This window comes from Anguilla rostrata, chromosome 15 (genome assembly GCF_018555375.3).
Source record: "Anguilla rostrata isolate EN2019 chromosome 15, ASM1855537v3, whole genome shotgun sequence".
Classification (NCBI taxonomy): Eukaryota; Metazoa; Chordata; class Actinopteri; order Anguilliformes; family Anguillidae; genus Anguilla; species Anguilla rostrata.
The window spans coordinates 15,510,558-15,529,916 of record NC_057947.1 but is presented as its reverse complement, the minus strand read 5'-3'; the positions used below and the strand labels follow the sequence as shown (position 1 = coordinate 15,529,916).

The following is a 19,359-nucleotide window of genomic DNA, read 5'->3' as shown; positions in this document are numbered from 1 at the left end:
TTCGGCAGGACCTTTCAGCCAATGCAACATACAGAAATCCATTACGCATGGTAAAAAACCACCAATAGATCTAGAGATCTAGAGTCACAATCAAATAAGAGCCGCTATCAATGTGCATGCCTACAAGATAACGTAAGTGAAGGGGGTTTTTTTTTTTTTAATTGTATCTATTTATTTTTAACAGAAATATCAAAGTGTAGCCTGAAAAGGTGGGTTTTTAGGGGTTTGGGGAAAGCAGGCAGTAAATCTGTCTCCGTTGCTGATTTAGGGCGGCTGTTGCATCATTCGGACGTGAGGACAGGGAAGAGCCTGGCCCGTGTGGAGCGGCCGCAGGCTGCTCGGAGAGACGGGACAGCCAGCTGGCGAGAGCGTACTGATCTGAGAGGGCTGGTCGGGCTGTACGGTGCAATGAGTGCCTCAAGGCAGGAAGGGGGCAGTTCCATTTGCAGCCTAGTATGCGGTGTACAAGATTTAAATTGAATGTGGGCAGCCACCGGAAGTGGGCAAAGGGCACTCCAAAGCGGTGTGGCATGACGAATCCGGGCTGGTTGAAGTCCAGGCGGGCAGCATGTAGTGTCATCACGGCATCACGGCAGCCAGTGCACAGAAACGTGGGCACAAAACTCACCTCTGCCTGATGATTAGCCTTAACCCGTCTGTGCTTTACATGCGCCATTAACAAACATGCCTCTTAAAAGCTGCTAAAATGCTATTTTGGATTTTGGAACCGTGAATGAAATTAAAGCCATAATATCTATAACATTTTCTGTTTATTTTCATTGTATGTATTGGCTGTGTTTGGCCTTCACCTGGACGGCATTGTTTACATATGCATCACCTATGACAGTCATTATCAATTGTGCTTTAACTTCAGGTAATATAACTACAAGTTAACTTTTTTCTTGCACTTTGACTTGTAACAATTAGAAAATAAAATAAATAAAAGGCTGACAGTAAATGCCTTTTTCTGAATGCTGAAACTGATGGCTTTGTTATAGCAATCAATTTTATTTTTTTTTCAAGTTCAAGATGACCTGGTTCCAACCCTAAACCATGAAAATCTATCTATCTATCTATCTATCTATCTGACTATCTTTCTGTCTGTCTGTATGTCTATTTTAGGACAGTCATGGGTGGGAGGGGCAAGGAGAGTATGTGAAAACTCATTTGTAGTTACTCATTTGTGGTGCAGATTAAAATGACTGGACGAATTGTGTTACCTATTTAAGGAAGTTATGGGTGGAGACAAAATTTATATTTTAGGTAGTTAGCAAATGCTCTCATCTAGAATGACTTGTGCAGCTTAATTTCTTCTTAAATACAATCCATTTACGTAGCTGGATATTTACTTAACCATTTTGGGTTCTGTTTTTCCTGTTTGTGACAACTCAGAACAACTAATTCTTCTTTTTAGAAACTAAACAAAAATTAGTTAGAAGAAAAATATCACACAGCTGCAATGGATTCATTTTCACCTTTTCACCACATCTGCGGTGATATCTCTATCTTTGCGCAAACCGTTATTCTTAGTTAAAACGAAACATAACCATATAAGTAAGAAGAAAGGTGACATAATAAAAGTTCTATTCTGCCCTTTACTCAGCATTGGTCCTGACGGTGTGGGGATGTAGAGAATAAAACTACAAAAATCTTAAAAAGGCGGCTGTTAGGCCTTCTATCCTGCTAATTCACTGAATGTTGAAATATTCAAAAGCTTTTGTTTTGCTCAGTTAAACATGCACTGAAGTGACACAAACAGAGAACAATGCTATGCGGTGCCCTCGGAAATACTTATTTACATTATTCATGACACAAGGGTAAGAAGCAAACAAACGGACTGATGTACACATGCCGTTATGGGTGGAGGAAAAATTGTCCTTGTGTTAAAATAACATATCAATACATGCAATAGATAAAACAATTAAATACATTATAATTAATTATATAATTAATTAATGTTATGGATAAATGTTTTCAGACACGGTAATACTACTACTACTACTACTACTACTACTACTACTAATAATAATAATAATAATAATAATAATGATAATTCTGCATATACAGGGGGTGGTAGTTTCGGTCTACAAATTAATTATGTGATGCTAAATTCCCATAATGAAATTTACTGTTCTGTATTGTCATTATTTTCTACAATTGTGTAATTAACTACTGAAATTAATATCAGATTATCACCTTGAATGAGATGATCATATGATATTTAGAAGCTAGCAGTGTGCTGGATAGGCAGGAAATAATGACTTTCCCCTAAACAGGATTCAAATCCAGTATGACCTGACTCTCACACCATCTGAACTCAATACATTGGCTAGTTAACCTACTCAGGATATTGAGAATATGGAGAAATGGTGATCAGCAAATAAACACCAATACAGCACTATGATGCACTTTCCCAGGATTTAGACTGAAAGGTATGAATTATAAATGCCTCTGAAGGATTGGCTCTTTCCATTCCACTGACTGACCGGGACAGAGTAAAATGAATACCAATAAAACAAGCGAAATGCTGCATTTATAACTGTTCGGAATGGTTAAAACACACTACCTTACACACACACACACAAGCACACACACGTGCACACATCAGATTATTTTAATTTATTCTTTTTAAACCATCTTGCAGTCAGATTGTAATTAATAGAAATTTCCTAAATGTATGTGGCTTGTTTGTTTTTAATAGCATCTTTTCTAAAATATCCCTTTTTAATATAGGATTATTTTTTTTAATAATTCAAAGCATGGCTGTAACCTAAGTTCTCTCCAATTTGTAAAACCAGTGTTTTCACAAAATGTGAAAAAGCACATATCATAATAAACACTGAGGTGGGGATTTAATTAGCATTTGTCTTTGACTAACAGGTATTTCTTTCTGCAGAAATACTATCAGTAAGTTCATAGATCACTAAAACTAACCCACCAAACTGAGTTTATGAAGAATAACAACAAACACCTGTGTTGTAAGTCAAAGTTAAGGATACAAGTTGATTGAATACCAACCTTTTGACAACAAAACTAATGATTAACAGTCACCAAAATTGGAAGTCACACACACACACACAGAACTAGAGGAAAACAATACAGCTTCAGATGAACACATTGGACAATATATGAGGAAACAGGACAGTCGAGGGGCCATCAAACTATAATTGCGCAAGTGGCATTTTAGAAATACTCAGAGCACGGGGGTCATGCTTTCTTAGGTCACTGACAATGACATCATCAAACTCCTATTAGCCCAGCAAACCACACAAGCACTATTTCACGATATCGACATTGGATCTCTTCAAAAACTAACAGTGCGGTCTCTGAGCTGCCCTCAATCTAAAACCCTAACCTTCCACAGAAAAGAAAAAACATGTCTGCAGAGAGAGGGATTTCACTCTTCCAATTAATAGGAAACAAAACAAACCAAACCATTTCCCCTTTTCCTGGGCCAGGCCCGATATGGGCTGTTTGAGTGCATCGGGTTTGTGTTTTTTAAGATGCATGGCCAAGCCTTTTTTTTTCTTTTTTTTACTTTACTGTGGTCTGGCCCACTAGGTGAAGTGCTTCTATTGACTTACAAGGCGGAGGCATGTGTCCAAATGCAGTCCCACTATTTTTGTAATAATAGCTGGCAGTCGTGGCGTTTAATTATTTATGAAGACCATTCAATACAAACAGGTTAGTGCACACATCCGCTTTAGCTTCACTGGGCTTGGTTTTACATCACACGGACGTCGGGATCCACAGGGTCCCGCTCTTATTACTGCCTGCCCTGAAAGGCAAAAGTGGGGGGGGGGCTACCTAACCCAAAACAGTCATCTGGGCATGGGGGAATCGCAGTCCATTTCCAAGGCCCCTTCTCAAGGTTCGCCAGATAAACCCCCCCCCCCCCCACTCAAATCCAAGTAACCCACACTCTCAGCCTGTCGTGATGTAAGGTAATATCAGCCATGAAGGTGGATCAGTCTCCAGATATCTCTCTTTTTCTTTCATCTTTTATGCGAAAACAGAGGAAAAAGTACACAAAGAAAGAAAGAAAGAATGAATACATGGATGACATTAACTCTGTTGTTTTTCATGTCTGATACTGCAGTCACTTTCTGTGTTTTACGTTACGTAATTATGCTATTTATTTTATTCCGCCCACTTATTTTTAACGTTGTGTTTGGCACCCCAAACACCGATAAATGCCGAGAGACTTCTCTCAAAATATTTCCAGATATCACAAAAGTCACCCCCCCCACCTTGCTCGTGGTGCATTACCCAGCTCCTGCTATTAAGGAATGGAAATAGAAAAGCAGTGCTATGTATACCTGAGGGCCATTACGCTGCGAGAACACTTAGGCAAAGCTAATGAACTCTGCACACAGGAGGTAAATTATAAGTGCGTGTTCTCAATGTAATGTTCCGTAACGTGCTGTGACACATCCAGCCAAGTGGATCAGAGCATCCGCAATAAGTCTCAATAAGAGTGCTGAAATAAGACATGACTAAGCATAAATCAAACCTATTACCAACTCAGTGCACTGCGAAGATGATAGATGTGGATTAGTTATGCCAGGAGAAAAACTACCTCTAGAAATTATGACATAATGATAAAAGTTCATTTTACTCACTGTTGTAATACTGCTACTACTACTACTACTAATAATAATAATAATAATAATAATAATTATTAGTATTATTATTAGTAGTAGTATTATTATTGGTATTATTAGTATTATTATGTTCATTATTCTTATGATAAAACTGAAGAATATCGAATAATGTCAAAATAAATTGCTAGTACACAGAAGGAATTCTCATTATTACTGTAAATCAACCCTAACAGAGTTTACATGAGTCCAGTAGGGACCATATGTTCTCTATTACAGTTAATTGGACTCTGTTGAAATGCTAAGGACTTTTTGAATAACTCACCTCCTCAATTATTCTGTGCTCAAATACAGACCTAATGGTTATTGCTAAACAGAAAAATGTGTGCTGTACAATTGATTATTACCATTAGCTCTATGCAACATGGCTGTTTAGCACTAACAGGCCAGTGTAACATAATGTTTGGCAAACTGGGCTTGTAACTCAAGCAGGTTCGATTCCCGGTCGGTTTCTCTTGAAGGTGGGACCATGGGGCCATGTTACGCTTAAGCATCAAACTTGTTTCTGTGCACATCTGGCAGTGTAAATGCCTTGTATGTAAGAATAGAGCTGTTTACTTTGCTTTGAATAAAATAATCTACTAAATGCTTTAATTTCAGGTAATAAAAATACACTATAGCCAACTGATTAACTGCATTAGCAAAGGGTCCAGTGACATAGCCTTCTAAGAGCATGGAAGTGTAGCCTTCTAAGGGTAACTCACATTAGAAACCATGTTTGTTGTGTAGGGTGTTAATGTAGCTGATTTAATATCCTCAAGGTAAACCTGTAGTGTGCACAGTTGCATTTCACCTGAACAGACAACATAAATGAACAATTCATAATTGGGAGCTATCCAGATATCATTAAATGTTTTGTACTAATGAATGGAAAATATTTTTCATATTCACTGCAGCAACACCAAGAGCATGATCATGAATGTAAATCATTCTGACTCTCGTCAGTTGGGTGGAATTCAGCTACACTGTGCAATAATGCAAACCAATGTAAGAAGGTTAAAGACTTGTGTACAGGCTATCGCTAAAAGGCTAAGAATCACTAAGAATCAATAAGAAGGCTGCACACCATACTGAGAGAGAGAGGGAGAGAGACTGAGTGAGCGAGCAAGGGAGAGAGAGAGAGAGAGAGAGAGAGAGGGAGAGAGAGAGAGCATACACTCATCCCTGATCAATGAACTTGGTGAAGTAAATGGATCTGTCCCCTCAGCTGCCCGGTAACCAGAGAGGGGTTCCCATTCTCCCACAGCAGGGCCAGGAGAGAAATAGAATACTCTGCCATTACAGTGTCCCAGACTGATGTACAGAGCTAAATAAAGAACAATTACATCACCCAGTAACGCCTTCTGTTCCTGCACACACACACACACACACACACACACACACTCTTTTTGTTCTGTTCAATTGTAACAGGAATTCCAGTAGTTGAAATGTATTGTACCAGATAAGCTAGGAGCTCATCTCAGGTTCATCTGAAAGCTAGGCACTTCATCGAAAGCTGGTTGTACAACAATAACACTTAATGTCCAGACAACAGAGAAATTACATTGTAGAATAGAACTGATAATGGGAGCTAATAGTTGATAGCTGAATTTAGTTTGATACAGCAAAAGGTAATCAATATGGAGATACCTGCATTTTTTCTTTCACTCCAGAGCATTGCAAATTGAATACACTGTGTATTTGTGTTCAAATTCATTAATACATGCTTTGTCTACATATGAGCTAAATTTATGTTAAGTCACTGAATATACACATATAAAATGTGCAATACACACAAATACTTGTTTTGAATTGAGTTTTACAAAATATCAATCCATATGCTTAAATATCAACACACTGCTGGAGTAGATGCGCATTAATGTAGGTGTGGGAAAAAAAATCTATAAACATCTGTGAAAAAGTACTTGGTGAATTGGTATGTTAGCAATGAATGGGCACATTGGTACTGCACAAATACTCTTCTTAAGTTTTGTTTCTCAGAAGTAGGTGTTAGTATTTTTTGTTCAGAAAGTTAAGAACAATGGCCATGGTCCAAACAAACCAATAAACAAATAAATATTCAGAATCAGTATGATTCCATATATACTCATAACAGGCAAACCACAAAACATGTAAATTGCACCAGGTTCCTTCTGGCTTTTCAAAGTGGTTAAAACAACTCATTCACTCAAAATGTCTTGAGAGTAGCATAGCTGTTTGAGGTGCGCAGACTAAATGAGACTGAACCGAAGCTGCCTTTCCTGTCCTGTGTTGCTCGTGCCCTGCAGACACACATCCCTTTCATGTGCAATCTCCAGGCATAGGGCTGCATCTGCACTTGCGCGAGCACTGCCTCAGTTAGCTTAGCCAGCATGTGGCTGGAGTCACACTGGGATTATAATACCCGCTAATTAATATACACTTCCTGGTATTACGCTGTGTAAATTAAAACTGCAGCGCAAAAAAAGAGGAAGCTCTTTCTGGAAAATCTATAGCCATCTAGCCCCTGGGTAATATCTCCATAAATAAGGTAATTAGATTTAGAACAACACAGAACTGATGACCTTTCAGTGTGGCTTTGTTTTCAAATTTATCTGTTTTAATTTGTGAGATAAAAGGCCAGTATTAAATCTGAGTGGTAATCGGAGATATGATGTCTTCATTCGTGACCTTGATAGATGAGAAGAGAGGTCTTCTTTTTTAACCGCTAAACCTTTCCAGGCAGCTGAAGTATTGCATTGTGTGTGTAAAGTAATGTAAGGGATGACCTGGGTTTGAAAGTTTCACCAGAATTTCCAGTGAGTGACACCCAGTGCCCGGCTTGGCTGGGTTGGTCCATTTGTACAGTGCGTATATATATACATTTGTAGCTCATGTTCTTTCTGTCTGTGAAGACAAATAAGAGCACCTACGTTTATTGTTAATTGAGCGAGAGATAAGGGAGAGATAGAGATATATTCTGCATGTCTATTCCCCTCTATCTCCCCCTCATTCTCTCTCTCTGTGATTTGTTTCTTACTGCGTACAGAGTACAGCAAGTGCAAGAGATATCAGTACTTGCTGATTATTTTTATGGTCGGCCAAGCAAAGCCAGAAGATCTTGCCCGAAATGGCAGTGAGAAGATTTTAATGGTGGTGTCCATGGTTGAGGTCAGAGAATGGGTTTTATGAGCTGAACTACAACCTGTGTGAGGTTAGGTAGGGCAACAGCAAATGCAAAAATACTGCCAAGTTTAAAAAGCCTTACACTTACAGATACGGTATTGACTGAACCCAGTGTTAAGCATTTGTTCATTTATAAATCTGCATGGATTAGGATGTCTCATTTGTTTCACTTCTTAAAGAGAGTGAACCTGTTTGCAGGCCACTGCAGCCAGCATCAAAAATTCAAGCAGAATCCAATCATAACCACGTGGCAGAACATGTCTATGGTGCTCACTTTCCACATTACGGAAATCACTTTCGCGTCAGGATCATCTGCTTTGACAGCCAGGAGTCTGAGGAGGTTTTGCGGGGCAAACCCAGTGTGCGTTAACGATTTAGAAAACAGCTGCCCCTCGCAACATAATAACCAATTATTGCATTCAGACTCCCGATTCAGAACAAATGTGAATAATGACGTCATTCGGCGTGAGAATGAGGGACGCGTCTCACTTAAAGCGGCCGCCACCGCACCTTCGTTTCCGAAAGCGCCGGTTACCTGCCAGGCCGGCTGAGTGAAAGCCCGCCGCTGTCTGCCCGGCGAGAGGCTCCGCCGCTTGTTTACATACGCTTCAGCCGAGGGAGCCGCGATCTTATGGCCGCGTTTATCTTCCCCGGCGCCCCGGCTGCCACCGCTCCTAATCCTATTGCGACTCGATCGTGTCGCGGCAAAGTGCTCCGCCGAGGCCCGTAATTGGTGCGCCGGACCAAATTAGATTGCCGTGTGTTTAGGAAAGCAAAGGGTCATTCCCCCATCAGCACCCCCTCATTGGACGAGGGGGGAAAAAAACCAGAAACGGGCGGCCTCTCATCCCCTCGTAAAACAAGCCGGAGTAATTTAAGAATTGTCACCGCTGCGCAATATATGGACGGCCTCTCCTTGTTAAAGGGTCCGCACGCTGAATTTCTGCGTTTATGTACGCCGTGTACAACGCCTCAATGTGACTTGAATGGGCTTTAAAGAGGAGATGACCGTGAACGGATATGGCAAACCTGAGCCAAAGGAATATACAACACCAAGCTACGAGATGGATTCCTTTAAAAGTCAGGATGTTACAGATAGCCAACATTTCTAAGCTCATTTTAGTGACCCTGGAACTCAGGGCAGATATGGCCTACCACAAAAATGAATAGATATTGAACTGAACTTGAATTGAATTGGGGTATATAATTATATATACTACACACACACATACAGACACACGCACACACGTACATGTTTACTTATTCCACGCATTAACCATATATTTATTTTAATTCCATTTTCATAAGGGCAGTAAAAGCATTCTATTGAAATCTTATCTGAAGACATGCAGCTTTCTCAGTCTCTAACAAACACACAGTCTACCACACAAATATATTATTCTCTTTAAGATGAATAATTTGGGTATTTGGCAGTTCGTTAGTATGATTTATAACGGAGACGCATTCAGGCTGTATCGCATCTGTAAGATCATAGCTTCCTCTTTGCTTTGGACACCGAATTTGGATATGGAATACCAATTACAGGGTCTGCATGATTTTAATAATGAAAATAAATTCACATACTTTTCAGATGCAATAATAGCATTGCTCAGAACAAAGGTAAAACATAATGAATGTGTCTTTCATTTTTTGATAACAGACATATTTTATTTAACAATCATATTAGAACCAGAAAATGAACTAACTGGTCTCATTTGTTGAGTCAAGGAAATGAATGCTAAAATATTTATTTATTTATTTATTTATTTATTTATTTATTTATTTATTTATTTTTATTTTTTAAAAGTATATATGTGATGTTACATTTCTAAACCCGCAATTATGAAAACGCCTCAATGTGCCAAGTTGTCTCCTATAGCCTGTATTCTAATGCAATATTCTACAGGCTTTAGCAGTCTCCAGTATTATAGTTTTTGAAAACAAAAATGATCAATTATACAGATTAACACAGGCAATGCTAATTGAGTTAACCAATCACCTAAATGTGCTCCCTTAACAGTCTTTTGTGGAAACAAACATGCATTTAACCATGTGCCAATGTCCATGACAAACAACTGAATATATATACAAGCTTCATGGCAAAGCAAATATCCGAGGAACGTGAAGGTTCAACACGCTCTATTTAAAAACATCAGTGCATTCATCAGCTGTCTTGGAAACTACTAAGTAACATTTTTAAGCTGGGGGCTAACACAGCTGTTGACCATGCATCAGTTAGATATAATCTGCTGAGAAACTGGATGTATCTGAATTTGTTGAGCTCTGGGGTACATACAGCACTACAATATTGTGTCAGTTGTGGAAAGAAATATACTGTAATTAATATCTGGCCCCACCAGATATATTCATGCCTCTCGCTCTGAGACACACTAATTACAAGGCAGTTAGCAATCAGCATCTACAATATACCTGCCAGAGGCAAGAGTGTGTAAGACTGTGACATGTTTCTCCCCCTTAATTTGTATAATAAAACCAGCTGGAAAACAAGCTCAGGGATTAGCCATATGTGATGGGCTTTAAAGCAGTTTGGAGGGAGTCAAGTAGAGCCAGCCATCTTGTTTCTCAAGCCATGTGGAGCTGCTTAAATCTCAGCCAAATCTGGGGTATGTATTTATTTATTTATTTACTTACTTACTTAATAACTTATTTGCAGGCCTACAGTGGTGCAGGTTAAATATGCTAACAGATATGTGGTTCCTCTGGGTACAAATTTTATCTGGTTTGCTCCCCTTTTATGGTGCTGTCATGCCATAGTTTCCTACCATTCATTCTGCATTCTCATTGGCAGGGCCAGGCCTAAAACAACTCAGCTATGAACCACTAGTACTGTACGACCATTTACACAGCTGTATTCAAGCATTTAGCTGCCACTCTGGATATTTACTGAAGCAATTTGGGTTAAGTACCTTTGTTCAAGGGCATGACTGGCAGTGCCCCATGTGGGAATCAAACCTAGTTCCCTAAACCATTGTACTACACTGCTGTCACATTCAAGCCTAATAAAGGCCTTTTCACACTTGGTCTTATTTCAGACAACAGTCTCATTAGCATTTCAGAGGATTGGTTCTGGGGGTAAAAACCCTTCCCATGCTGCCTTGGGCCTAAGAAGCCATTCGCTGCCAGATTACATAGTCCGTGTTCCCACTGGAGTCAAAAACACTTTCCTGGACCCCTCTCTTCAATGGGTCTATATGGGTCTAGTATGTGTACTTGGGGGGAAAATGAGTGACACAAAGCACAAACGAAGAAGCTTACGAGACTAATGGTAGTACACCCCTCTCGCCCTGTCACTCTGGCCCAAGTGGGGATTCCCTCAGTGTGTTCCGTGCCTGATCTACGCGCTTTAGACAGGGAAACGCAATAAGGTGCTGTCCTTCAAACAGTTAACAGTATGATGTAATCAATAAGCAATTTCACTCCAAACCAGACGTTTTATGGCAGTTTAATGAGGTATCAGCAGGGCCATTTACATTTCAATAACTATCGTCTATAGCTGAAATGCATGGAGTCAACAGCTCTTCAATAGTTTGTGTTAGGGATTAGTATGGGACATCACTTCTGGGTCATGACCCCTGGGAATCTGTAAAGAAGTTACTTTAATCACTGTGGTTTTCACCGATCACCTTGATATCCAGGACAGTCCATTGAGGCATAATGGTGTATTTCCCAGTAATAGTAAGGAATTCAAATGTATTATTATTATTATGATTATTATTATTATTATTATTCCAAATCAAGAGTGGTTGAGAGTTCACTGAAATTAATGTTACAAGGAAATTAATAAAGTTCACACTATATCCTACAAAAAGAAACAGCATTGTTTCTAATAGAGTGAGCTTGGTGTTCTTTGCAGTCATGAAACTGCTTTAGCTACAGGTCACGGTAGGTTCAACTAAACTGAGGACACATTTATGGTTGCGCCCACAAAGTGCAATGCTATTATGTTTCAGCACATACCAATCTGCAGCAAGAGGGACATAAATGCCAATATATGAGCACTGCAGATGTACTGAATATTATATTTGTGCCCATAGCCAGAACCTGAAGCTCTTTGTAAGCATGGCGTCTGGCGTCTGAGCGAGACCTTGGTCAAATATGTATGAATATGTATGAAATACTTTAACCCTTTAGATGGAGGTAAACATTGAATTTAGAATCTGTCAGTGGTAATCTTCAGGAATCCGACTGGTTTTTGAAGGGTTAAAGTTTTCATAGTTATTTGTTCCAGGTCTGATATGCACGTGAATTTTTGTCCCATTTTCATGTTATTAATCATTTTTAGAAGGTGGCAAGGTGCAGTGAAAACTGCACATAAAAACAAAATTCTATATTTTTCGCATTTACTAATTTAATATAATTTGCTCTGGGACCAAATAGATTTTCCATTCACCTTGCTGCATTTGCTGTGTATTTGTTCTGCACAATCGTAGCAGTGCAAGCCTCTAAACTCCAAAAAATAAAATAGGGCTGTTAGTGTCTTGAGTTTGGGGATTAAGAAGTGCGACATTTGCTGAAGTCCCAGGCTTTTTAGTCTACTATGGATTAGCACTTGATCCCTCCTAAGCATTTTTATACAGGAGTACATTACCCTTGGAGCCACTCTGGGCTCCCTGTCTCATTAACCTGGGAGTTAGATAAATCAAAGAGCCCGCTCTGGAGCGCAGATAAGCAAACTGCAGGCCTGCAGCTCTGTAATGTATGGATCTGGGAGGCTAATAGGAATGTATTGACAGGAAAATGGTGTGCTTATCCTGCTATGGCTGCGTATTGCACACAGAAATCCCCTAAGCAGATGGGACACTCTTTTGGGGGGTGGCAGCGGGGGCAGAAAGGAGGGGTCTGGTGGTAAAAGTGATCCATGGGTATTGCTTTATCGCCACTAATTCATCAACGATGACTGCCCCTAACTTCCATGCCCCCCCAACTTGCCAGTTCGGGGGGGAAGGCTTGGAACTGCCTCCCAATCCTAAAGCACAAAACTCAGCACAACAAAGAACTCTTAATTGCCACGCATAAGCAAAAGTTTAGCCCATTACTGTGATAAATGCCTGTGCAATAAAGACGGAATTAAAGCAAGGCCTGTAATGTTTCTGTCAATCATTACTTTATTTGTTCTGAGGAAAGTTTCACACAAACATATATACTCTCTCTCCCTCTCTCTTTTCCTCTTTCTTTTGCACATGCACATACGCACACATGAACGCACACATGTACACCTATCTACATGGTATGTAGAGCTGGGGTCTCCTACCCTGGAGAGGCTTTCGTAGTTTCCTTTTCAATCGGGCAATGGAGGTCTTGTGTGTGGACTTTGTAGCCCAATTTAAATTAAGCAGCACGGGAACACACACACACACACACACACAAAGGGAGAAGACACATGTACAGCATGTCTTGTTTGCCTGAAGTGAATGTGGATTTTGGGGCACTCATAGTTTGATCTGTTTCGGTCCACGTTTGACAGGATATGTGATGTCACGGCTCGGATGTTCTGCACACTCTCAGTGGCACACCTCTTTGACGTACGGTCTGGGAAATTTAGATTTAAGACCACCACATCGTCTTCGCCTGGATTCCGGTTGAAGAAAAAAAAAAACATTGCACTTGCATTCCAGGACCTTGTACTTCAATAATACTGTTCCATCTGACGTTTCTGTTATTAAAACTAAGTAATAAATATTCCTGCTGTTCCGTGTTTTTTTACTATATAAACCATTATGCAGTTGAAATGCCTTTTGAAACAAGTTAACACTAACATAAAGCCAATACAAAACAGGCTGTCCTGCCACGGGTCTTTCGATATATCAAAACTCTGCAGAAAGATTGCAATAATTCTAAGCTATAAATTAATTTGCGAGTCAAAGAAACTTTAATCCCAGAATAAAAGTGACTTTTTTCTTCTTCTTGAGATGCGCAATAGCTTGAATTTATGTGCGAGTCAAAACAAAGCACAGATGTTGTTTGAACCCAGGCCTCAGCCTCCCATAGCCACAGAGCAGAGTGTATCATTTCTTCTCATATACGCAGGGGGAAGGGAAGGCAGCCCTTTCCTAGTCCTGGTGGTCCTGTCCTGTCTTTACCCCCCCCCCCCCAACCCTCCATCCCTGTACCCCCTTCTGGGGGCCCTGATGGACTCGATCCTGTGCTCAGAGGGCCATGGGGGAGGGGCGGAGCCTCAGGGAGAGGAGGGGAGGAGAGACATTACTCTTCACTGACAGGGCCGATTGATCAAGATGTAAGACTCAATTCCAGCACAAAGACCTATAATGTTGAAGTCAGTAGGTTATCACTAAGGGGCTTGCACCTTGCACTGTGCCGCCCTTATTGAGTGGGCCCCGTTTATTGGCTGTGTGTGTGTGTCCGTGCGTGCGTACATGCGTGCGTGCGGGCGCGCGCGCTTGTATATGGGTGTTGGCGTGTGTTTTCCTTTACTTAGACTTCATGATTATTGAATTGTGTAACTATGATTTGTTTTTAATATCATTATTTTTTTATTTTCTTTGCAAATTACAAACTAATGATTCGGGTAGCGTTAGCAACTAGTGGAAATACTTTTTTAGTTTTTTGCTGAACCTTCAGTTTTTCAGCTCCAAAACTTAATGTAAGCTAATTGTTTGGATTCAATAGACATTTGTGCTTATCACTGACTTACAAATACATGCAAATGTTTTTGTTTTCTTCACAAACAAATTTCAGTTAATTTTGGTGATTGATGAACTTAGAGATTGTACAAACAGTGTTTATCAGGAAAAACACAGTAAGTGCCTAAATGTTGATTGCGTCTTGGACAATGTGATTAAACAGAATTTAGATTGAATAAGTGAAACTCAAAATGAAGGGAAAGTACATAATTACACTGGAGATCAACTTTATTTGCAAGTTTACCAAAGGAAAGAGCTTTGTGAATGCTCATAACTGTGAAAATAGGTGAATTTACTGTATTGAGTTTACAAAGAGGTTTATAATTAGCGGTCTTGGTGGTTGTTTATTCATTCCCATCTCAAGGCATCTTCTTCAAATCCCACTGAGTGACAAAATGATTGTAGCTATATTTAAAAATAAATAAACAAATAAAAAAGATCACACAATCCCCTACAAAATACATTGACATGGAGCTGTTTCATGTTACAGCAGGTTTTCTTTTCCATTAATGCACAGATTTGCCTTCTATCGTCTGAACAATTTGTCAGGCCAAGTGACTGCCTGCAGTGAGGAATCAAACAGTGCGCTTAACAGCAAACTCTAAAGGAATCTCATCTTTTACACTTCACTGTAAAAAAAAAAACCTCCATCTGAACATTAAGCGAACAAATATGTGACAACCTTCCCAGAATCCCCAGCAGGCCCAGAAAGAGCGGGAAACGGAGCCGATATCACACGCTCTCTCAGTCTGCAAACACACATGAAGGGGAGACGCATCGCTCTGCTCGAGCTCTTTGAGAGCCGGGCTCGTTACATCTGAGAGAAGTCGAGCGCTGAGAAATCTGTGTGCTGAAGGGGCTGCTCGGGAGTTCACACGAGAGCCGGCGTGCTCCTGCTTCAGAGGCAGGGCCGGATTAGGGCTCTATCGGCCAATCGCGCGCCCCCGTTTTGACCGTCCTTTCACACGAGAAGAGCTTTAGTTCTGTCTGTGTCATGCCAGTCTCCCTTCCTCTGGGGGGATTTATATAGTGAGATTCAGAAGTGTGGGCAAGAGTCAGCTTGTCCAGCAGGGAAGATGATGTCAGCCTTTTGAAGCACTAATACACGTGTGATTGGCTCACTTATGGTGGATATACACTGCAATATTTGCCACGAAATTACAGTCCCAGACAAAATTTGCAAACTGCATGATTCTTATGTTGTGAGCCAAAATTGTTCCTCTTGGATCTCTCACTGTGACATGCTCATGAGTGGCTGTTTTAGCTAATCTTAGCATCCGACAGAAGACAGAAATGTGGCAGGCAGTGTCACAAATTTTGGGCCAAATTCTTGCAAAGAGCTGCTATGAGCATAAACTGTGGAAGTCTAATATATCATATCTGCACAAGAATGCATGGTGGTCACGATGGCAACGAGACACCAAACTCTGTTTGTTTACTTTTTTGTGAAAATCTGGCAGTGCCTGAAGAAATTAATAGAGAATTATGCGTGGGTTAATAAGTGGAGCAATAAGTACATCCATGACAAGGAATTTGACCATTCCCTCTGGCTGAAATACGTGCTAAGCTCTTTAATAAGGTTTTATCTATCTGCTTCAGTGTATAGCTAGACTAATTGTCTTACTCTATTGTCAGAAATTGTATGAAAAAAAAAATGTTTTCTCTGAGTGAATGTCCCTCTCTTTTTTCTTACCATGATTGGCTCCATGACTGTCTTTTTTAATTTGTATTTTCAAGGCAAAACTCTGCTGCTATTACTCCAAGGGCTCGTTTCTAGTTTTGGGAGACCATTCTCAAATTTCGAGATGTCAGATAACATATTGTAAAAATAGGATGGAATCTCTGATCTTATTGAAGAACTCCTTTGATCTTACTGCATCTTGAGCCCACTACCCGCCAGAAACAGAGGTCCACATATAACATGTAGAAAAATGTCAATCCTTCAGTTCAGGGGCATTCCCAGTGATTTGGGGCCCTTGAATAGATCTCACATTGGGCCTCACAGTACCCCAGCACTTTATATTATATTATATTATATTATATTTAAATTGTTTGGTGCAGTGAGTGGCAGGGCCGCCTCACAACAAGAAGGTCCGGGGTTCAAATCCTGCCTGGGCCTTTCTATTCAAAGTTTGTATGTTCTCCCCATGTCCTCCAGCTACTCCAGTTTCCTCCCACAGTCCAAAGACATGCAGGTAGGCTAACTGGAGACTCTAAATTGTCCATAGGTATGAGCATGTGAGTGAATGGTGAGTTAATGGAGTGTGTGCCCAGTGATAGATTGGTAGCCTGGGTGTATTCCTGAGTCTCGCCCAATGCACGGTGGGATAGGCTCCAGCACCCCCTGCCACCCTGCCCAGGATAAGTGGGTATAGATAATGGATGGATGGATGTTTGGTTTGGTTGCTGTCTACACCATTGCCTACCTGTAGCATGGTCAACACAAGTCCCAAAAGATTAAAACCCATTTCCCATATGAAAGGAATGGCAGCTGACTATATAGGTTTTGCTCTGGCCACAGTCACACAATTCCATGAATCATGAATCCCATGAAGTCTTCTTTATGAAGTCTTTGTTGTTAGTGGAGTGGTAGTTTGGGATGGGTCGTTTAGACAAGCAAAAAAAAGCTGACAAAGTTAACACACTGGAACGACTTTTCCCTCAAATGTGTCAGCCTTCAAAAGAAAGCCATACGGGGCACTCCAGGAAAATTTATATCCCCCTCACACCCATTTAATAAAGACAAGGTTTTATTTATTTATCTGCGTAAAGAAACATCAGTGGATTAATATTGCACCTGTCCCACATCTTCGGGGTCTGCCGCATCTACCCGAGAGGCAGCGGGATTATGTTACCCAAGTTTTCACCGGCGTTTTATTGGGTCAAAAGAAGTTTCTAACAAAGCCGGCGAGTGCGTTTAAACCGGCGGAACGGGGCCCAGCGGGGTGGGGTATCAGAGTTTTGTGTCGAAATAATTACCCCGCTAAACAGGCCATCTGGGCTGTTGTAGCTGGCAGGCAGCCGGCACCAGATGCTATGTGGCTAATTCGGCGAAGCAGCCCAGCAGCGGCTCCGCGGCTGACGTCTCTATAGCTGCGCGCACGCTCTCTCCCCCTCCTCCTGAAAGCTCTGAAGACTTCTCATTTTTATTTTCATTTTATTTTCCGAACCACAATGGCTGTGCAGTCATTAATTAATCATTAGTTTCGTTTGGAAGCACTATGACTATGAACGTGACCTTTGCATGTTCTTCTTTTTCCTCTCTGTCTGTTTGCTGGGTTGAAAAAGTTTAGCGACGGGTTACGAAATCACTAGTATTGGTTACTTTTACTCTCCCACTCTACCATCATGCAGGGCAGCTTGGTTTATCCTAAGGTGTCGAGATGTGACAGAATTGGCAATATAATTATGATGCTAAACACAGATGTGTCAGAATAAAATATATGCCCAAATCTCTTCACATTTGCAGAATTAGTTAATACTGCAAGATATTGCTGTCTGGTAAAGACAGGTAGAAAAAAAAACACATCTATATGTTCTTTAAAACCGGCCATTTTGTTTTATCTCAAAAGGTGCAGTACCTTACGCTAGCCTTTTTGTACACTTACAAAAAATGTGAATTGTTATCTGTGGAAAACAGGTACATTTTAATTACTCTTTTGCAACTATCTTTCTGCAGAGGCCCTCTAATGAGAGCAGTTAAGCACTCGCGTAGTTTGGGGGCTGGTAACTTGATAAGCATTGAATTTACTCCGGCTGGAGTAAAAGTTCCTGAGCTAGCAGCATGTGGTTGTCACTCCCTGAGGGATAGGAAACCGTATCTCCCTCCAGGAGTGTGGCCTTTGCTAAGCAGCTCTTATCTGCTCCTATCATAGCTGGGGCGATAGCTGGGGTAATATCCAGTAACAGTGGCTTTACGTGCGATCCAATACCCAGATCAATCCCCCCTGAAGCCTACAGAACTTCCATTAACCCTTTCCTGCATGGATCCCATCCCCCATTCACCTCTGCACCACATTAGTGAAGGAGCAGAGCCCTGCTGGGGCAGCAAGGAGTAAATGGGCTACAGAAACTGGCTTTGGTACCAGAAAGTTCTGAGACTAAATCCTGAATGACACTTTTGTATTCCATCATTGGCTAAGGTCTATAGCCTGAACTGCCTCAGTAAATATCAAATGGTGTAAATAGGCTACGTTTATAGGCAATGTAAACCATTGTGAGCCATTTCCTGAATTAAGTGTCAAACAAGAATATTATTTGTTTTTTATGAAAGCAATAATATTCTATTATGTATTGCCCTGTCATTGATTAGTGTTCAGGAATCTTGAAAATAATTTTCTTTTAATCATTTACATTTCTTGCATAATTAAAAATACCATTGCAATAAAAAATAAAAAAAATATTGCTCACACTTTTAAAAATAGATATATGTGTATTTTGTACACACATACGTAAAATATGTAAAAATGAATATTTTCATGTATGCTTTACTTTTAAGGATAAATTTAGGAACCAATGTGAGCTCTGCTTCTATTATAGAGATTAAGATTTCACTCTTAGTTGTACACAGTACCCTTATTGCTGTATGGTTCTGTTTCAGCACAACAATCTCCAGTCTACTGCCCACAGGGCAAAAGCATTCTTCTCTCTTGACCTTTAATAGCTCCATACCCTGAAACTGTGGTTGAAATAGCTTTCCCCATGTGATTCAATGTCAGAACACTATTTAACTATTTAGTTAGTTATTTTGCCAGGCTATCCAGAATGGCATTCAATACTGATTTAGTTTGATACATTAAATGCATTTCACACCAGTAACAAGAACAAAAAAAAAAAAAGTTACAGAAAAGCAAGAAATTAAATATACTGGATATAAGTACAACTGATAAACA

General features: G+C 40.3%; 1 long non-coding RNA gene across 2 annotated transcripts in view; it reads left to right on the top strand.

The window, feature by feature from the left end:
* LOC135241146 (uncharacterized) overlaps positions 1 to 13,503 on the top strand; it is a 37,236-nt gene extending 23,733 nt beyond the window's left edge. The window contains exon 4 of one of the 2 annotated variants that reach the window (XR_010325906.1): positions 13,291 to 13,503. This is a non-coding gene — a long non-coding RNA (uncharacterized LOC135241146). Of the gene's footprint in view, positions 1 to 268; positions 965 to 13,290 lie in introns of those variants that run through there. The other variant, XR_010325907.1, reaches the window with a different exon arrangement.
* The last annotated feature ends 5,856 nt before the right edge of the window (positions 13,504 to 19,359 follow it).